Raw genomic sequence first — 21,638 nt, 5'->3', positions numbered from 1 at the left:
GAGGTTTCTGCCTATGTTCTCCTCTAGGATTCTGATGGATTCGTGTCTCACGATGAGATCTTTTATCCATTTCGAGTTTATCTTTGTGTACAGTGTAAGAGAATGGTTGAGTTTCATTCTTCTACATATAGCTCTCCAGTTTTCCCAGCACCATTTATTGAAGAAACTGTCTTTTTCCACTGTATATTTTTTCCTGTTTTGTCGAAGATTATTTGACCATAGAGTTGAGGGTCCATATCTGGGTTCCCTACTCTGTTCCACTGGTCTGTGTGTCTGTTTTTATGCCAGTACCGTGCTGTCTTGGTGATCACAGCTTTGTAGTAAAGCTTGAAATCAAGTAACGTGATGCCCCCAGTCTTATTTTTGTTTTTCAACATTTCCTTAGGGATTTCGGGTGTCTTCTGATTCCATACAAATTTTTGGATTATTTGGTCCTGCTCTTTGAAAAATACTGGTGGAATTTTGATCGGAATGGCATTAAAAGTATAGATTTCTCTAGGCAATATAGACATTTTAACAATGTTTATTCTTCTGATCCAAGAGCATGGAATGGTCTTCCATCTTTTTGTGTCTTCTTCAATTTCTTTCATGAGTGTTCTGTAGTTCCTCGAGTACATTTCCTTTACCTCTTTGGTTATGTTTATTCCCAGGTATCTTATGGTTCTTGGTGCTATAGTAAATGGAATAGATTCTCTAATTTCCCTTTCTGTATTTTCATTGTTAGTGTATAAGAAAGCCACTAATTTCTGTATATTGATTTTGTATTCTGCCATGTTGCTGAATTGCTGTATGAGTTCTAGTAGTTTGGGGGTGGAGTCTTTTGGGTTTTTCCTATAAAGAATCATGTCATCGGTGAAGAGAGAGAGTTTGACTTCTTCATTGCCAATTTGGATACCTTTATTTCTCTTTGTTGTCTGATTGCTGTTGCTAGGACTTCTAATACTATGTTGAACAAGATTGGTGAGAGTGGGCATCCTTGTCGTGTTCCTGATCTCAAAGGGAAGGCTACAAGCTTTTTCCCACTGAGGATGATATTTGCTGTGGGTCTTTCATAGATAGATTTGATGAAGTTCAGGAATGTTTTCTCTATCCCTATACTTTGAAGAGTTTTAATCAGGAACGGATGCTGGATTTTGTCAAATGCTTTTTCTGCATCAATTGAGAGGACCATGCGGTTCTTTTCTCTTCTCTTATTGATTTGTTCTATCACATTGATTGATTTGTGAATGTTGAACCATCCTTGTAACCCAGGGATGAATCCCACCTGGTCATGGTGGATAATCTTTTTAACGTGCTGTTGGATCCTGTTTGCTAGGAATTTGTTGAGAATCTTAGCATCCATATTCATCAGTGATATTGGTCTGAAATTCTCCTTTTTGGTGTGGTCTTTGCCTGGTTTGGGGATCAGGGTAATGCTAGCTTCATAGAAAGAGTCTGGAAGTTTTCCTTCTGCTTCAATTTTTTGAAACAGCTTCAGGACAATAGGTGTTATTTCTTCTTTGAAAGTTTGGTAGAATTCCCCAGGGAACCTGTCAGGTCCTGGGCTCTGTTTTTTGGGGAGGTTTTTGATCACTGCTTCAATCTCTTTACTAGGTATTGGTCTATTCAGGTTGCCAATTTCTTCCTGGTTCAATTTGGAGAGTTTATAGTTTTCCAGGAATGCATCCATTTTATCTAGGTTGCTTAGCTTATTGGCATATAACTGTTGATAATAACTTCTGATGATTGTTTCTACTTCCTTGGTGTTAGTTGTGATCTCTCCCTTTTCATTCATAATTTTATTAATTTGGGCTTTCTCTCTTTTCTTTTGGATTAGTGTGGCCAATGGCTTATCGATCTTATTGATACTTTCAAAAAGCCAGCTTCTAGTTTCATTGATACATTCTACTGTATCTCTGGTTTCTACCTCATTGATTTCTACTCTAATATTGATTATTTCTTTTCTTATGTGTGGAGTTGGTTTGGTGTGTTGTTGATTCTTCAGTTCTTTAAGGTGTAGAGAGAGCTGGTGTATTTGGATTTTTCAATTTTTTGAGGGAGGCTTGGATGGCTATGTATTTCCCCCTTAGGACTGCCTTTGCTGTATCCCATAGGTTTTGGACCGAAGTGTCTTCATTCTCATTGGTTTCCATGAATTGTTTCAGTTCTTCTTTGATCTCCTGGTTGATCCAAGCATTCTTAAGCAAGATGGTCTTTAGCTTCCAGGTGTTTGAGTTCCTTCCGAACTTTTCCTTGTGATTGAGCTCCAGTTTCAAAGCATTGTGATCTGAGAATATGCAGGGAATAATCTCAGTCTTTTTGTATCAGTTGGGTCCTGATTTGTGACCCAGTATGTGGTCTATTTTTGAGAAAGTTCCATGTAAACTTGAGAAGAATGCATATTCTGTTGTTTAAGGTGGAATGTTTTGTATATATCTATGAGGTCCATCTGGTCCAATGTGTCATTCAATGCTCTTGTTTCTTTATTGATTTTCTGCTTCAATGATCTATTTCTGAGAGAGGCATGTTAAGATCTCCTACTATTAATGTATTCATATCAATATGACTCTTTATCTTGATTAACACTTTTCTTATGTAATTGGCTGCTCCCATATTGGAGGCATAGATATTTACAATTGTTGGATCATCTTTGTGAATAGTCCCTTTAAGAATTATGTAGTGTCCTTCTGTATTTCTGACTAGTCTTTAGTTTAAAATCTACTTTATCTGATATGAGAATCACTACCCCAGACTTCTTTTGAGTCCCCTTGGCATGAAAGATGCTTCTTCATCCCTTCACTTTCAGTCTGGGTGTATCTTTAGGTTCAAAATGGGTCTCTTGTAGACAACATATGGATGGGTCCTGTCGTTTTATCCAATCTGCAACCCTGTGTCATTTTATGGGCACATTTAGGCCATTCACATTGAGAGTGATTATTGATAGATACATTTTTATTGACATCGTGTTACCTTTGAAGTCTTTCTTTCTGTAGATTGTCTCTATATTTCAGTTCAATTATTCTTAGGATTTTTCTTCTTTTGTAGAACCCCCCCTTAATATTTCCTGCAGTGTCTGCTTGGTGGTTGCATAGTCTTTTAAGCCTTGCCAGTCTTGGAAACTCTTTATCTCTCCATCCATTTTGAATTGTTGGATAGAATGTTCTTGGCTGCATGATCTTCTCATTTAGTGCCCTGAATATATCTTGCCAGCCCTTTCTGGCTTGCCAGGTAGCTCTGTGGACAGGTCTGACATTATCTTGATGGGCTTTCCTCTGTACGTATGGAGCCTCTTTGTCCTAGGGGCTTTCAAGAGATTGTATCTATAGTTATGATTTTTCTATTTTACTATCAGGTGTCTTCATTTTTTTTGGAATCTATAATCTTGAGGGGAGACCGTTCTGCCTCTAGTACATGAAAGCTGGTTCCATTTGTGAGATTGGGAAAAATTTCATGAAGAACTTGTTTCACTATATCTTCTAGACTTCTTTCTTCATGGCATCATTTATTTCCCTGATTCTGTTTTCGTGGTTTCTAAGCTGTTTGTTCCAGTGTGAGGACCTATTTTACTGTCCCTGCTCTCTTTTTCCCAGGGGACTTGAAAACAAGTCCCAGAAACCAGCTCCATGGGTGGAAGGCAAGGAAAACAAGGCTGTACCCACCTCAAGTCTAGCCCCTACATAAGTACAGCCATCTTGGAAAAGCAAAACCTGGCACCTTGCACTGTAAGAGTGGGTTAGCATAAGAATGGCCATCCTGAAGGCCAGGAAGCCATTTTACTGAGTGTCCCTAACCATCCCACAGGGCGCAGGTAACTTGAGGTAAGAGAAAGTAGCTAAAACCTAAGAAACAACTTAATCATATACCACCAGAGCAGGTCGGTTAGGTGATGGTGCCACAGGGACCAAATGTTAAAGAAAAACAAGTAGTTAACTTGCAGAGACCACAATCCTGCAAGACAGGAGTCTCCCTTGGTTTGCAAATGTCCTGGTGATTTACAACAAAAAGGGCTATCTCTTCAATGTCCCAATTTCCAGAGACAAAGGGCTCAGTTCCTCAAGGCCTAAAGTCGCCCTCCCCACTGTAAAACTGAAGGAGGATGAGGCAGAAGGAACTATAAATAAAGTTAAATTTCTTCTAAACCTAAATCTTACTTAACCGCCAGGATGGCACCAGGGTGATGCCGGGGTGGCAAAAGGTTAAACAAAGTTAAACTGTCAAAGTGGAGTGCAAGATATGTATGTAGCTATGGAAAAGTGCCTTGAAAATGCTATATAAACCCTTGGCTTTGAGTGCTCAGGGTCCTTGTTGAAACCCGCTGTGCCAGGTGGATACTTGGACCCCAGCTAGCAGGAAATAAACCTTGCTGTGTGACTATATTATCGAGAGTGTTTTCTGTCTAATTGAGGGGTGTCGACTCCGTACCCTAACACCAGGCTTCCTCCTCATCTTTTCTCTCTATCTGTTTGTCCTCCAGATCACTAATTCTATCTTCTGTCTCAGTTACCCTAGCTTTTAGAGAATTTAGGTTAGATTGGAACTCATTGAGAGCATTGTGAACCTCATCCCTGGTGGCTTTCAGTTCTGCCCTAATCTATTCCATTTGGTTATCCATGGCTTTCTCCAACCTAGCTATTGCCTGGATAATTGTTAGTCTGAATTCCCTTTCCAAAATATTGTCTGTGTCGATAGCCGTTAGCTCTGTTGCAGAAGTCCCATCCTCTATATTTTTCTTCTGTTGGGCATTCCTCCTCCTAGTCATTTTGGTGAGAGATGACTGAATGGATGTATCAACCATGATACATTAGCATGTATCAACCATAGTGCAATCAAGGTGCACCCTGGAATGCTTCTGAGCAATCAGGATTCCCCACCCAAATGAGAAAAAAAAAATAAAAGAAAAAGAAAAAAAAAGAGAAAGAGAGAGAGAGGAAAAAAAGGGAAGATAAAAGAGAGGGTTCAGCCCAAATAGGCCCCAAGGAAAGATTTATGAAGTATACAAACAAAAACAGACTGATAAAAGTATATGACAAGAGAAAAAAAATATATGCAAATAAAGGAAGAACCTCGTCAAAAAGAACCCTAAGTATTAGATTTATATACTATCAGGACAAACACAAAAAGACAGAAACACTGGTGGAAGAAAAAGATGGGAGAGTGATTATAAATTCTCAGTGTGAGCAAGGAAGGTTGTTTTGATTCTTCCTGGATGTATCTTGATATTTTTGTTAAAGGTCTCAACTTTCCTAAAATAAAGGGAGATTAAAAAATGGCTTACCTATAGGGGTAGCATTGATTGGGGAAAGGGGATTACCTTGAAATTTAACTCTATGTGACTATTAGAAAATAAAAATAAAAAAGGAATAAACTAGACTAAACTAAACTAAAATTTAAAAAATTTAAAAAATAGAAATGCAAAAGAAAAACACAGGTATATGTATCAAAAAGTTCAGGTTAGGAGGTTATTATGGAATTTGATGTACTGGACATCTCACTGTGGTGGTCAATAGGTTAAAAAATTATCTATATTTAAAGAAAAATGAACCAGAATAGTGGGAACGAGTTAAAAATAAAAGTTGTATTTATGAAGTAGTGGTGGTTGTTCTCTTGTAGTCTTTTTTTATTTTATTTTATTTTTTTTCTTTCCTTATTGGTTTTCTGGGGGAGGGGCCTGCCACGTGGGTTTTCAGTCAGTGATGTTCTCTGAGTAAAGTGCTCCTGCCCCCCTCAAGGAGGACGGCTCTGAGGAAACTGTTTTTTTCAGGCTTTTTATCTCTGGAGGTTTTTATGTTTGTTCACTTTTTTTCTCTCACCTTGACCGCTTTTGATGGTTTTTGGAGGTTTAGAGGAAAGCAAATTGCACCCCGACCTCCCTTTCAGAGAGAAGCCTCAGTCTGCTCCCCTGTGGGTGCTGCAGAGTTCATATAAATTCCCCTCGGCCACTGGCACAGCAGGTTCTGAGTCGCAGTCCTGGGGGATGCAGGATCTTCTGCTTGTACCCCAAACCATGGCAGTGGCTGCTGTCTGGGCAGCTCCAGACTGCCAGAGAGGTTTCAACCAGCAATTGCACACTGAGATTTTCCCGCTGGCCCAGGCTGTGAGTGTCTGGTCTTTCTGGGTCTAAGAGTGCCGGGCTTGCAGGCACTTCTCTCAGGGAGGGTGTGGGTCGTGCATCTCAGGCTCTGAGAGCAGGGCGCGGGTCCTAGAGAGCAGCTGGCAGGGCCTTCGCACACCTCTCTCAGGGGAGGGTGAGGAGTGTGCACGTCTCAGGCTCTGTTAGCATAGCTCAGTGTTCTGCCATTTGGGGAGGCTCCCAGCCCCTCACAAGAGCCAGACCCCACGCATTCTTTGGCATGCTGGCAGTTCAGGGACTAAGACCTGGTTTCTCTGCTGCACTCTCTCTGGCTCAGCATCAGGGGAGGCTGTCCTGGGTCCTGGGACTTAAGTCCCTGTCCTTATCCACCTGTGATCCTTTTTGCTCTTTTTGAGTACTTTCAACCAGACTCCAAGTTAATGCTGGTCCCCAAAAGCAGGGCACTCTCATATTGGGGTATTACTTTCCAATTGGTGGCCTCGGGTGGCTCCCTCCCCCTTTTGTTTATCTTTCAATATCAGTCAGACGTTACCTCTCCATTTTACCTGCCCACTGGCATCTTGTGCCCCTGTAGAGATCCAGACATATATAATTCTGATGTCAGGCTGATTTCATGGGTGATCGGAGGTCTTTAGTAGGTAATCAGCTCACTTTAGGGTACAGGTTGAAACAGCGCCTCCTCCTACTTCCCCGCTATCTTGTCTCCCCCCTGTCTCTTGTCTTTTGATGTGATTATTCTCTTATGAATATCAACGTTCTATAAAAATTGTCAAACACATTAGCCTTAGGTTTAGTGGTACTTTAAAGAATGAAATTGTCCATATTGACAAGTATAGGGAGCTGGGGTGATCCTAGGGGCTGGGTCATTGTGGAGGCTGAGGCTGCTGCTAGAATCAGGAGCAACTGGAAACCCTAATTCCAGGTTTTCCCTATAGTTAACTGATGGGATCTGAGGATATATATTTGGATACTCGAGAAGAGGTTGCTCCTCGAGAATTTGGGACTATGTAGTCCAGCAATTCTCAGTGGGAGTGATTTTTCCTCCAGGGCACTTTGACAATATCTGCAGACATTTTTGATTATTGCCAACTTGGGAGGTGAGTGCTACTGGCATTTACTGGTTATAGGCCAGGGATGCAGCTAAACCTCCTACAATGCACAGGAAAGCCCACCCTTCTCTCTCCACCCAATGAGGAATTATCTGTCCTGGAACTTCAGTAGTGATGAGATTGAGAAACTCTGATGTAGACTGAAGGTATTTTGGTCTTACCTATCTCCTAGTTGTTAAAAAAACTAGTTAAAAAATTTAGTGCCAAATAATTCATGTGATATGTACGTGAGGTCCCTCTGTGATGCCATTTACTTCCCATAGTAACTAAACAAAATCAAGCAGAAACTCATTTTTTTTTTTCATTCAAATGCCTTCCTTGCAGTGAGAGTCAGGACTATAACAGATATACAACGTGAACCTAGTAGGTCTAGAACTAGAGATTGGAAATGATTTGTACAATAGGAAATGACTTGGCTGTGGACTAGATAGCTATTTTACTGACTCTCCAGTTCAACTAACAGAAACTTCAAGTTGACCTGCCAATGCATTCAGGCACAGTGACAAGATAATTTAAATAATCACTTTTGTTTACTATTACCTCAGATGTTTTGTAAAGTATTGAATACAAAAACCATTCTCCTCCTTGGAAGCAAGTACCTCAGAAATGGCAGCAAACTTGTTATGACAATGCTGCCAATACTCAACCTTTTTAGATTTCCTTTTTAGGAAGTATCTAGAAATTTTTTTAAGATGCTCACCTTTTCAAAAATACATTTAAATACATATGATTTTTGAAAACTACAAAAGGGGCACCTGGGTGGCTCAGTGGGTTAAAGCCTCTGCCTTCCGCTCAGGTCATGATCTCAGGGTCATGGGACCAAGCCCCACATCAGGCTCTCTGCTCAGCAGGAAGCCTGCTTTCCCTGCTCTCTCTGCCTGCCTCTCTGTCAACTTGTGATCTCTCACTCTTTGTCAAATAAATAAACACAATCTTAAAAAAAAAGAAAATTACAAAAAAAAGTAACAATAAAAAATAATGTTGATTGAGCACCTACTATGTGTAGTAAGTGTTACACTTAGTACTTCATGAACACTTTCATATTTAGTTTTTATAAATCTTCAGTTTGCTAAGTATATTTAATATTGCTTTAGCTGAGAAAACAGGCTTAGAGGAGCTAAAATAATTTGCCAGAGACCATAGGATCTGCCTGACTCTCAGAGCAGTCTTTTGAATAGCGAGAATAATAATAGTTTGATCTTAAAATATAAGTGTAGAATAATGAAATTAATTTCTTATGATATCCCTGGAGATCCCCTCCACTCTCAAAAAACAAAGAAATTCCAAAAGTAACTGAAGTGTATACCTATTAAAAGATTATTTTGGGGAATAATCTCCAATTAGGTTCTATTTTGTGTGATGTTTGGTTAATAATTTAAACTATTTTATAGTCACCCACTTTGTTCTAATCATAGAAGGAAAAGGAAAACTGAATTATGACTCTTCCACTCATTTGAAATTTAATCACAAACCACTTTCATTTTTTCATTTTCCAGATTTATTCCATTTGTCCTGGCTAGATTACATGGTCCTGAGGCAAGTGACTCGGTTTTTAATCCTTTTACACCACAGAATCTTGCACAATATTTTGTATAGAAGAGAATCAGTTAAAACTTGTTAGGGTAGATGAATGAAGTTAAAATATTCAGTATTTTCGAACATTAAAAAAATACATACAAAAACACACACTCCAGGAAGGAATCCATACATATATCTTTGGTGTACTCTAATCTCCTACTATAAATAAATTTTCCAATAGTTACCGAGAAGTTATTTTCAAAGATTGGTGACATTATAAATACCAATTATTAAGGTGAATAGCTTCTAAAAACTGTGATTGTATTACAAAGTGGAGTTACAGAATGTTTTTGACTGTTCCCTTGATATTAAGTGGTAATGTCTTCCTTCTTGCTGGATAAACAAATGGTAGAAAAGAAGGTTCTTCTCTCTTTTTTGTTTTCACCCCGCCTTAGGAAGAGATGGTTATATGAAAAGGGAAGGAAAGAATATCACTTAAAACAAACAAACAAAAAAACAATTCTACCTTCCCAACCAAAAAAACCTGTCTCCCTCCAGTGATAGCTTTCTTGTTAAATTCATGAATGAGGAGACATTTAATATACACATTGCCTAAAGAGTCAAGGTATTTTTTTTTAATTCTTGGAAATATCTGAAGGCCATTTCTTTGAGTAATTATCAAGATGTGCATGACCTCTGTTTTTTAGGTGATTTTGTAGGTGTTTAAGTATGAAGGTAAACAATTGGTGGGAGCTCACCACCGGATATTTATTTTTAGTGAATATATTCATTATTAATCACCTTAGCTTCCTAATGGGCAGAAGCATGATTAAGAATGTTACAGAGTCCCTTTAGGAATTGAGTTGTGCCTAACAAATTCAACATATGACCCGACCCACTTTATTTATCATGGACTCCAGTTCGGTCATGTTTTAGTGATATTACTAAAATTCTGGACTCTGTTTAAGCAAAGGCAACATAAACAATTATTAGAGCATATTAGCAAATATACTGTTGACTTTTTCTATAACCCTGACCACAGGGGCCATTAATTCTGACTGCTTGTATTTAGTGTAATTTAGAGGAATATCAGTTGATCCTGGAGTGAAATATTCATTCTTCTTATTGTTACTAACCTTTCATAACTGGAAACGAGGTTATCTGTGTTTTGTAAATACTGTTTAATATGTTTATATAATATAACTTATAATTGCAAATTGTTTATATATAATTTCACAAAATATTATTAGATAAAAATATGTACATTAAGTATATAAAAGTAGCCAGTCATATTGCAAATATGGAACAAACTTATTTTTTAGGGTTTAGTGCATGTTTACAACTTAAAGTGCAATCATGGAACATCAGTAAACCCAGGCAGAGAAACTGGTTAATACGCCTTAAAATGTGTAGTTTCTTAGACACTGTTGAATATATGATTATAGTGTAGTCCTGTGGAGTCAGACAAAGCCAGGATGACACTCAAAACCCAATGGAAACTAATTTAAAATATACATAAAATTTATGGGTTGCCAGACCAGAATAAAGGAGAATGTGGAATTCCATCTACACAGTTCAAATGGTAAAACTCAGAAACATTGCAAAACCTCTTCAAGGGAATGTTTTTGTAGTGTCTTCAGAGATAGATGAGAAGACAATACAATGTCTTAAGAGAGCCAAGGAACTGCAAAATCAGAAAAGAATTAGTTAAAACTAACTGAAGACTGAAAGATTCAGGTCAGATGGACCAATTAGATTAATGCATAACTTGAATATAGGGAAGGAAGAATGTCAAGAGCAAACACCCTTACAAATATGGAGTCTGTTTAGTTAGCATATAGGTTTGAGAATTTTCCAGTTTCTCCTGAGAGAAAAGAAGAAAACAAAGGGAAAGGGAGAAGGGGGAAGGGGAGGGGAGGAAATCCACTTCCTGAGTTTCTGACAAACCTTTCTTTCGTCAAAATACAACCTCATTTTTCAGACAAGTAAATCTCAGTTTGCTTGGGGAAGTAGAACAGTTTTTTTTATTGGGTATATATCTTTTGTCAAAGATAAATGGTTTACTTCATATGATTAAGCAAATCAAATATACAGTATTGGGAATTTTATATTATTTTAAGAAAAAAATTCTGTGTTTTTTTGGTATGTTAAAGTCCTTGTACTGATTATTTCTTTATTTTTATTATATTATACTATCCCATCTGTAATTTCAATTTAAAATATTTAAAGAATTAATTTTAGGTTGAAGTTTTAATTTGAAAGTAAGAATATCATTCTACTCTTTGGAAACTATGAGAATGATTTAAAAATTTTTAATGTTTACTATATTTAGAAGTCTAACATACTCTGTGTAAAGGAATTACTTAAGAATTTGTGAGATTCTTGCTTGTTAGAAGAGCTTTTGTCACTCTTTTCTTGTTTTATGCTCTCAAGGACACAAGAGCTTAGATTGTACCCACCATCCTAAGGTGTGAGGACATAAATTTGGTAATCCCTGCACACCAATATCCTTTACATCTCCATTTAGAATGCTCAGAGTGAGATAGTTAAATTTCATATAAAAGTTGACTATTTAAAATGATAAATGCAGGCATGCCTGGGTGGCCCAGTTGGTTAAGCATCTGACTCTTGATCTCAGCTCATGTCTTGATCTCAGGGTCATGACTTCAGGCCCTGTGTTGGGCTCCTCACGAGGCATGGAACCTACATTAAAACAACAACAACAACAACAACAAAAAGAAAAGAAAAGAAAAAAGAAAAAGAAAAATGAAAAGAAAAGTAAAACAATTTAAAAAATGATAAATATGATTAAGTGTTTTGGGGAAGCTAAATATAATTATAAATTGGGCAAAATTTATATCAAAATATTTGGGCAAAATATTAATCAAAAGCTACCTTTGAAGTGGTGGTTAGATATTTGCTGGATTTGTACCTAGGGAATAAGATAGTGAATTGATTTAAAAGGTTTAATGAGTGACTTGGTCTAACAGGGACCAAAAATACTTTCCCACCTGATACAACTGAAAAAGCAAGCAACTATGAAACAACCATTCTCAAGAAATCAGGCACAAGGCAAGGAAGAGCAGTGACCACTGAAAGTTGGGAAACAAGTAAGGTGAGCCCTTTGATTACACTGGATTATTTCCAGGAGGAAATTTTGAGGTTGCAGCACAGGAAGACATCCCTGTCATCTCTCCAGGTTAAGGAGACAGAAGTGGGAGCCAGGGAGGTCAAAGCAGTGACATTTTGCAGGGCTGATTACCAGAGAGAAGACTGCTGCTGCCCAGAGAAACAGTCAATGGCCCATGGAGGGATTCCCTGGAGTTTTCAGTGGAGATCTGATCAGCACACATGGGTGAGGAAACTATTCTAGGCAGATGAACAACCGTCTAAAAGGATTAGAGGGAGGAATACTCGGAGCTCACATAAGGTCCAGAACAGTGCTGTTCCCAAAAACCAGAGTGGAAAACCTCACAATTCACAGGGCAGGAGTAGATTACTAAGAAGGTTCTTGCATTGTTAGTGGGAAGAAATTAACCCTAGACTATACCCTGGTCCTGCCAAACAAACCTTAAAGCAGACCTAAAGGGATTGGATCATTTCCAAGTAACCTAGTGGCTTCCTATAACAAAGGTCAAAAATGGGTCTTGGAGTACAAACATACTCAGCATCCAAAGGACAGAATTCAGTTTCCGTATCTAATTCGAAATCACCACACATGCAAACACACAGGAAAATACTAACCTTAATGGGACAAAAACTCAAAACTGATCCAGAATAAATAAATAAATAAATAAATAAATAAATAAATTTTATCCATAGATAAATTATTAGATGACATGCACAAGAATTAAAACTGATTCCTGATAAAAAACCTCAGAAATTAAAATTGAAGAGAATCTTATCTTGACAAAGGACATGTTTGAGAAATCTATAGTTAATAACCTAATTTAAAAATGTATAGCAGATTTTAACTGATACTTCATCAAAAATGAGATATGGGTGGGCAAAGAACTGCATGAAAGTTCCACATCATTAGCTAGAGGGAAATGCAAATGGAAATCACAGTGAGAAACTCCTACATGCTTACTGGAATTAGAATTAGTTTAACATTTAAAATATTGACCTACCATGTGCCAGGAGGGATGTGAAGCAGCTGGATCTCATATGTGACTTGTGGTAATATGAAATAGTACAATCACTATAGAAAACAATTTGGCAATTTCACAAAATTTCAACCTTTACATAACCCTACTGTTGCACCTTTAGGAACCTACACAAAAGAAATGAAAGCGTATGTACATGCAAAGTCTTGTACGCAAATGTTTATTTCATCTTTATTTGTTTAGCCAAAATCTGGAAAGAGTCCATCAATAAGCAAATGCATAAACCAGTTTTGGTATATTCATACAATGTAACACTACTTGGAAATGAAAAGAAATGAACTCTTAATACAAAAATAACCTGGACAAATCTCAAAATTATTCTGAATGAAAGACGTCAGATACCTCTCCATCTTGAAAATAAAAGAACAATAATATATTCTATATGATTCCATTCATATAATATTTGAGAAATATTGCTAATATTTCATGACTAAAAGCAAACCAGTGATTGCCTATGAATAGGAGGAAAGGTGCAGAGATGGAGAGAAGGAGTGTTATCTTGGGAATGAGGACATTTTGAGGGATATGTTCACCATCTTGACGTGGTGATAGTTTCATGGGTGTGTACAGATGCCAAAACTTTAATAACTCATTTGAATACATACAATCTATTATATGCCAATTATACTTCCAAAAAGCTATTTTTAAAATCTTAAGGGAAATTTGGATTTCTGAATTCATTATCTTAATAAATTAACTGTTAATTTTTAAAATCAAAGAATTAATTGTAAGTCTTCCTCTATTAAAAAAAAATCTGTTAAACGCATCTAGGAGATTGTCACTGTCAGACATACACCAGATTTATTAAAGCTCTTGGAAGTGGGTTTCAGAAATTTCTACAATTTTAATAGTCCTACTTATGTGAAAAATGTTTGAGAATCATACCCTAAGACAGTCAGAAGGCTTACAATTTTAAATTTTGCAAAAATCAATTGAGGGTCTTAAAATTCCCTTAATAATCTTATAATTTAAGCTTAAAAGTTTTTCAAAGGAAGCATAACACTTGAACTGTTAGACCAGGAATATGACAGAATGTATCCGAGAATAAATAAGGAAAGAAACTGGCTTGGTATTTTATATATATTTTTTATCCTGGAAAAATATTAGAAATAACTACATAAGAAACCCACATTATTAGAACTCTGTGTGGTCAATACCATTATATTACTTCTGGAGTTTCATTAATACAACAGGGTGTAGTGGGCAGAGAAATGGTTAGTGGCAGAGAAGATACGTCGGCTGATGCCTCAGTATTTTTTAACCTACTAACTAAATGCTCTTGAGAAGAATAGGTGACTGAGGTGTTTGAAGAGAGAAGTCTGAGGAGATATTAGTGAGGGATATAAAGAAATGCAAAGAGAAGAGCAGTGAGAACAGAATATCACAGTGCCAAAGAAAGGAGTGTTGAATATATGTGGAGCCCCAACACACAGTTATCATAGAATTTATTATTGTACATAGCTGCTTTTGTTCTTCCAAGAAGAACTGAATCATAATTAATTACCACAGTAACTTAAAAAATTCTCACTTTGGGAGTTAATAAAATAATCCTCATCTTTATATACATTTTAATTACTTATTTTTTAAAATGAATCTAGGATAGCAAGAACATACTATTTAATGGGACTCTGATGGATAGTAATGGTCACTCTGTTCACTCTTTCCCATTGCTGAGGTCTGAATGGAATCTACATCAATTTCTTAAACCACAGAGCTGTCTCTCAAAGTTGTAATTTTAATTCAGAGTTGTAGCTAGTGGATTGCTTACAGTTGCTTACAGTTTCTCTCTGTTCAATTAGTGTTATTAAATATGGAGTAGGGAACTTGCAATCGGCTTAATTCAATGAAGGATGTTTCTTCCTTATGAAATGGGAATAAAGCTTGTTGTAAGAATTCATTAATATAATGCATGCAAAGCACTTCACCATAGCTTGGAACAGTGAGCGTCCAATAAATATTAGCTATTAGAAATAGTATGGAGGGAACATGGCATGGTTGAAAGTCACTAAATTATGAAGCAGAAGATGAAGTTACTAATGCCCTAAGTATAGAAATTTTGGGAAAGCTCTTACCCTACTCAAGTTTCCTTCACTTAATCTACAAAATGGATTTAATACAATCTCTGACTGGGAGCCAGATCAGTTGGATATGTTGAGGTCCTCTCCAAGTCTTAAGTTTTATTCTACTGAAAGAGGACTCCAAAAAACAAAATGAAAAGTCCTAAGGGATTACATAGACATATTTGGAAAAGCTATGTGAATAAGAAATTCACAAGGTATATCTTAGATGTGTTGATCCCAATTGTGTTGTAATACGCTGCTTGTCCCCCAAATACTGCCTTCTGAAACATTCTATAATAAGGTAGAGTCACAATAGAGGCAGATAGAATGAGTGGCACATACATGGTGCGTGGAACTAAAAGAAGGCAAGTAATGAGTTGAAGAGAACTGCTAAACAGATTGAGTACTGAGGTTGCTGATCCATTTCTGATTCCAATTAACCTTAATTTGTTTAGAGGCTCAGCAGCACCAAATGAATCTAACTGGCCAATTAGCAGACCAGAAACATGAGTTCAGCTCACCAAAAGCTGTTTATCAGCTGGACATGATGAGGGCAAAATTCTGCTAATTCTGTGATAAGTGTCAGGGCATGGCTCTGTCTTGTAGAGCTCTTAACTTGGGAGATTCAGAACGTACACATTCTGAGATACTAAATGTAGAGATTGCCAGAGGAGTGACCTGCCCTTCATTTGGGGATTTTATTAGCAAGTACAACCGCAGCAACTTACAAGCGAATATTAATAAGACTATTGCCTGAACCCATGAGGTTTCAACTATGATTAATTCTTTGCCACGTACAGTTCTTAGCAAGGACTCAGTGTTCAACAAATGCTAATAGAGATGCTTCTTTCATTTTTAAACTTTACCAAGAACTTCCTTGGTGCATACTCATTGGTCTTGCCAAAAGTCCATTCTACCTATTATGGTAAAAATATGATATGTCCTATTTTAAGAACAGAATTTTTAAACACAGATCTTCTACCCAACTTGTTGAAGATATCATCATTTCCTTCCTGGGCAGCCATCATCTGATCTCTTGATTAAAGGTGAAATCTTTTGGTCACTCTGAGAACAAGCTGAAATAAAATCTATTTCATGGCATGGCTGGTTACAAAACTTCAATTTGCCCTGTCCAAAATTATTAAATATTCAAATTATATTTGCAACACACTGTTGATCCAATGGAAATTATGTAGAAAGTGGACTTGGGTACTTATTAACACAGGAGAGGACTTGGTGAGGTCTTAAAATGAAAGTGGGAAGCAGAAACTCATTCTAGCTCTGATAATAACTTGATATGTAGCCTCTGGCAACTCATTTAATTTCAGGGAGCCTCCAGTTTTGTCACGGTGATAATAATGCATGCCTACTTCCCAAATGTGTTGTGGGGATTAATTATTTAATGTTTACCAAGCGCTTTGAAGATGCAGACAAGACTAGATGTGAAGTTTATTACTTGGAATAGGATGTATCAGGAAACAGCATTCTTTCTCACCAAGTCATTCTGGTGTGCCATGAGGGGAGCTTGAAGCAAGAACAGCTGAAAGTGTACGAGAAATGAAGGTGAAACAGCCATTTCTCAATGAATCAGAATTTTGTTCCTGACCTCTGTTTTAGAAGAAATGCGTTTGACAGCTAAGCATGAAAGGAATGCACTTAAAAGTTATGTCTGGAAAATATCTCCAGGGCCAAAGCAATGGCAGTTTGATTTTCTACCATACCTATATCAACTGCACTATGAGAGTTCATATTCTTAATAATGACTTTCAGACAACAGGAACTTCCTGATATGAAGAAAGGTTTATGTTTAATCTAATTTTTGAAAGTAATAATCTGGGAAAATTTAAATTGCCAGTTTGAATATAGTTTTAAATTAAGAGATAGAAATAATTAAAGCTTACAGTTTTTAATAAGGGGGAAAAACAAAAAGATTTTCTAGTTAATGGCAAAGAGAAAATCATATTAATAAATTCTACTTTTTAATGCTCATCTATTCCTAAGATAGAAATGTGAAAGGAATTTACTCTAATTAGTAGTTTTGAGTGTTAGGAAAACTGTCTATTCTATCAGAAGGATTCTGCAGGAGGCGAAAATAAAGGTTAGTAACTGTTCATTTGGTTAATTCAGAACTAAAGTGGTACTCTCTTTTAAATATTGTGAGTCACTAGCCACAGATTGAGTGACCAAAGACCTTCAAAAGTTTGCATTTCCTATACAGATGAATTCTGCACTGCTACCAGAAAAATATCATAAAACTATGGAAAAATAGTTACTAATTTTAAATTATGTAAGTGAAGAAACCAAAGCCCTGCAGTTGACATGGTTAGACCAAGTTTTCATTTCTAACTGAGAGCTGAACAAATATCCTGTTATGTATCATTTTTCTCCTCCACTCTGAACCTAATTAATTATGTTCTAATGGCTAAAAAAACCAAAAATATAACACAAAGAATTTACCTATACGTGTGTACCCAGATGATAGTCTTAGTCCAAGGGGAACACAATGAGGTTTTGTCAAACCATTATTCATAGAAAACTGAACATATTTTTGCTTCTCCAGAAGCTTCCTGTACCTGAATCCCAACACCTGAATGTAAAGACACCTTGTAATGTTTATAGAGCTGGGTGGTGCATCTAGGATATTTGTTTCCCAGCTAAGGTCTGAGTCAACCTCAGATGTTATGGCAAATATGGTTTGTCATTTATCTACCCTTTCCTTCTATCACTTCTCTTTGTTGATCCAATTTTTAGTCCTCACTTTCTACTGACTTGGTTGATCTGTACATTTATCTGTGTTTTCTTCATTCTCTGGCAAAATTGTTGAAGATAAATTCTGAATCAATTCAGATAAAGTCCTTTTTAAGTTCTTCTCCTTCTTCCTCTGCCTCTCATAGTGATATGAAGTAAAGGATAAAGAACAGGAGGAGGCAACAAGATGAAAAGATGAAAATCAAACCAGGGGATGATATTTTGGAATGATATAAGGTTTCCATATTCTTTCTCTTTGAATTAAGGATCTATTAGTGTAATAAAAATAGCTTACCACTATCCTTTAAGAAATTACACTCACTCTGCTAGACCAAGATATATTTTTTAACCTTATAATACCCACTGGAGTAGTTACTATTTCCCCCCAAATTACTTACTCAAGATCAAAAGCAAGTATGAATTTTTTTTTAAATTTCTTTTCAGTGTAATAGTATTCATTGTTTTTGCGCCACACCCAGTGCTCCATGCAATCCGTGCCCTCTCTAATACCCACCACCTAGTTCCCCAAACCTCCAACCCCCAGCCCCTTCAAAACCCTAAGATTGTTTTTCAGAGTTCATAGTCTCTCATGGTTCACCTCCCCTTCCAATTTCCCTCAACTCCCTTCTCCTCTCCATCTCCCTATGTCCTCCAGGCTATTTGTTATGCTCCACAAATAAGTGAAACCATATGATAATTGACTCTCTCTGCTTGACTTATTTCACTCAGCATAATCTCTTCCAGTCCCATTCATGTTGCTAAAAAAGTTAGGTATTCATCCTTTCTGATGGAGGCATAATACTCCATAGTGTATATGGACCACATCTTCCTTATCCATTCGTCCGTTGAAGGGCATCTTGGTTCTTTCCACAGTTTGGCCACCGTGGCCATTGCTGCTATAAACATTGGGGTACAGATGGTGCTTCTTTTCACTACATCTGTATCTTTGGGGTAAATACCCAGTAATGCAATTGCAGGGTCTTAGGGAAGCTCTATTTTTAATTTCTTGAGGAAACTCCACACTGTTGGAGTGGCTGCACCAACTTGCATTCCCACCAACAGTGTAAGAGGGTTCCCCTTTCTCCACATCCTCTCCAACACATGCTGTTTCCTGTCTTGCTAATTTTGGCCATTCTAACTGGTGTAAGGTAGTATCGCAATGTGGTTTTAATTTGAATCTCCCTGACGGCTAGTGATGATGAACATTTTTTCATGTCTCTGATAGCCATTTGTATGTCTTCATTGGAGAAGTATCTGTTCATATCTTCTGCCCATTTTTTGATATGATTGTCTGTTTTGCGTGTGTTGAGTTTGAGGAGTTCTTTATATATCCTGGATATCAACCTTTTGTCCATACTGTCATTTTCAAATATTTTCTCCCATTCTGTGGGTTGCCTCTTTGTTTTGTTGACGTTTCCTTTGCTGTGCAGAAACTTTTGATCTTGATGAAGTCCCAAAAGTTCATCTTCACTTTTGTTTCCTTTGTCTTTGAAGACATATCTTTAAAGAAGGTGCTCCGGCTGATATCGAAGAGGTTACTGCCTATTTTCTACTCTAGAATTCTGACGGATTCCTGTCTCACATTGAGGTATTTTATCCATTTTGAGTTTATCTTTGTGTACGGTGTAAGAGAATGGTCGAACTCAAATGCCTGGAAGCTAAAGACCACCTTCCTTAAGAATGCTTGAATCAACCAGGAGATCAACGAAGAACTTAAACAATTCATGGAAACCAATGAGAATGAAGACACTTCAATCCAAAACCTATGGGATACAGCAAAGGTGGTCTTAAGGGGGAAATACATAGCCATTCAAGCCTCTCTCAAAAAATTGAAAAATCCAGAATACACCAGCTCTCTCTACACTTTAAAGAACTGGAGAATCAACAACAAATCAAACCAACTCCACACATACGAAGGGAAATAATCAAGATTAGAGCAGAGATCAATGAGGTAGAAACCAGAGATACAGTAGAATGTATCAATGAAACTAGAAGCTGGTTTTTTGAAAGAATCAATAAGATCGATAAGCCATTGGCCACACTAATCCAAAAGAAAAGAGAGAAAGCCCAAATTAATAAAATTATGAATGAAAAGGGAGAGATCACAACTAACACCAAGGAAGTAGAAACAATCATCAGAAATTATTATCAACAGTTATATGCCAATAAGCTAAGCAATCTAGATGAAATGGATGCATTCCTGGAAAACTATAAACTCCCAAAATTGAAACAGGAAGAAATTGGCAACCTGAATAGACCGATACCTAGTAATGAGATTGAAGCAGTGATCAAAAACCTCCCCAAAAAATAGAGCCCAGGACCTGACGGGTTCCCTGGGGAATTCTACCAAACTTTCAAAGAAGAAATAACACCTATTGTCCTGAAGCTGTTTCAAAAAATTGAAGCAGAAGAAAAACTTCCAGAATTTTCTATGAAGCCAGCATTACCCTCTTTCCCAAACCAGGCAAAGACCACACCAAAAAGGAGAATTTGAGACCAATATCACTGATGAATATGGATGCTAAGATTCTCAACAAGATCTTAGCAAACAGGATCCAATGGCACATTAAAAAAGATTATCCACCATGACTAGGTGGGATTCATCGCTGGGCTACAAGGATGGTTCAAACATTCGCAAATCAATTAATGTGATAGAACAAACTAATAAGAGAAGAGAGAAGAACCACATGGTCCTCTCAATTGATGCAGAAAAAGCATTTGGCAAAATCCAGCATCCGTTCCTGATTAAAACTCTTCAAAGTATAGGGATAGAGGGAACATTCCTGAACTTCATCAAATCTATCTATGAAAGACCCACAGCAAATATCATCCTCAGTGGGAAAAAGCTTGTAGCCTTCCCTTTGAGATCAGGAACACGACAAGGATGCCCACTCTCACCACTCTTGTTCAACATAGTATTAGAAGTCCTAGCAACAGCAATCAGACAACAAAGAGAAATAAAAGGTATCCAAATTGGCAATGAAGAAGTCAAACTCTCTCTCTTCGCAGATGACATGATTCTTTATATGGAAAATTCAAAAGACTCTACCCCCAAACTACTAGAACTCATACAGTAATTCAGCAACGTGGCAGGATACAAAGTCAATGTACAGAAATCAGTGGCTTTCTTATACACTAACAATGAAAATGCAGAAAGGGAAATTAGAGAATCGATTCCATTTACTGTAGCACCAAGAACCATAAGATACCTGGGAATAAACACAACCAAAGAGGTAAAGGATCTGTATTCGAGGAACTACAGAACACTCATGAAAGAAACTAAAGAAGACATAAAAAGTTGGAAGACCATGCTATGCTCTTGGATTGGAAGGATAAACATTGTTAAAATGTCTATACTGCCTAGAGCAATCTATACTTTTAAGGCCATTCCGATCAAAATTCCACCGGTATTCTTTAAAGAGCTGGAGCAAGTAATCCAAAAATTTGTATGGAATCAGAAGAGCCCCCAAATCGCTAAGGAAATGTTGAAAAACAAAAATAAAACGGGGGGCATCACGCTACCTGATTTCAAGCTTTACTACAAAGCTGTGATCACTAAGACAGCATGGTACTGGCATAAAAACAGACACATAGACCAGGGGAACAGAGAGCCCAGATATGGACCCTCAACTCTGTGGTCAAATAATCTTCGACAAAACAGGGAAAAAAATATACAGTGGAAAGAAGACAGTCTCTTCAATAAATGGTGCTGGGAAAACTGGACAGCTATATGTAGAAGAAAGTATGAGATTTTTAATCTTAAATATGACTTACTTGCTATAAATGATTTGGTATAGAATTCACTGAGATTAACTCATTAAAGTTGAATAGTTGAAAGGAATGTTAGCAACTCTGAAAAAGGAGATGTGTGAAGGGTAGTATGAGCAATGATAACTAATCACAACATACACTCATTGACTATGTACTCCTAAAATAAATAAAAGATAAGAACCATTCCAAGCTTATG

Source organism: Mustela putorius, unplaced genomic scaffold (genome assembly GCF_011764305.1).
Source record: "Mustela putorius furo isolate JIRA1106 unplaced genomic scaffold, ASM1176430v1.1 tig00000430_pilon_pilon_pilon, whole genome shotgun sequence".
Taxonomy (NCBI): Eukaryota; Metazoa; Chordata; class Mammalia; order Carnivora; family Mustelidae; genus Mustela; species Mustela putorius.
The sequence above is the reverse complement of the archived record's forward strand: the minus strand, read 5'-3'. Positions refer to the sequence as shown.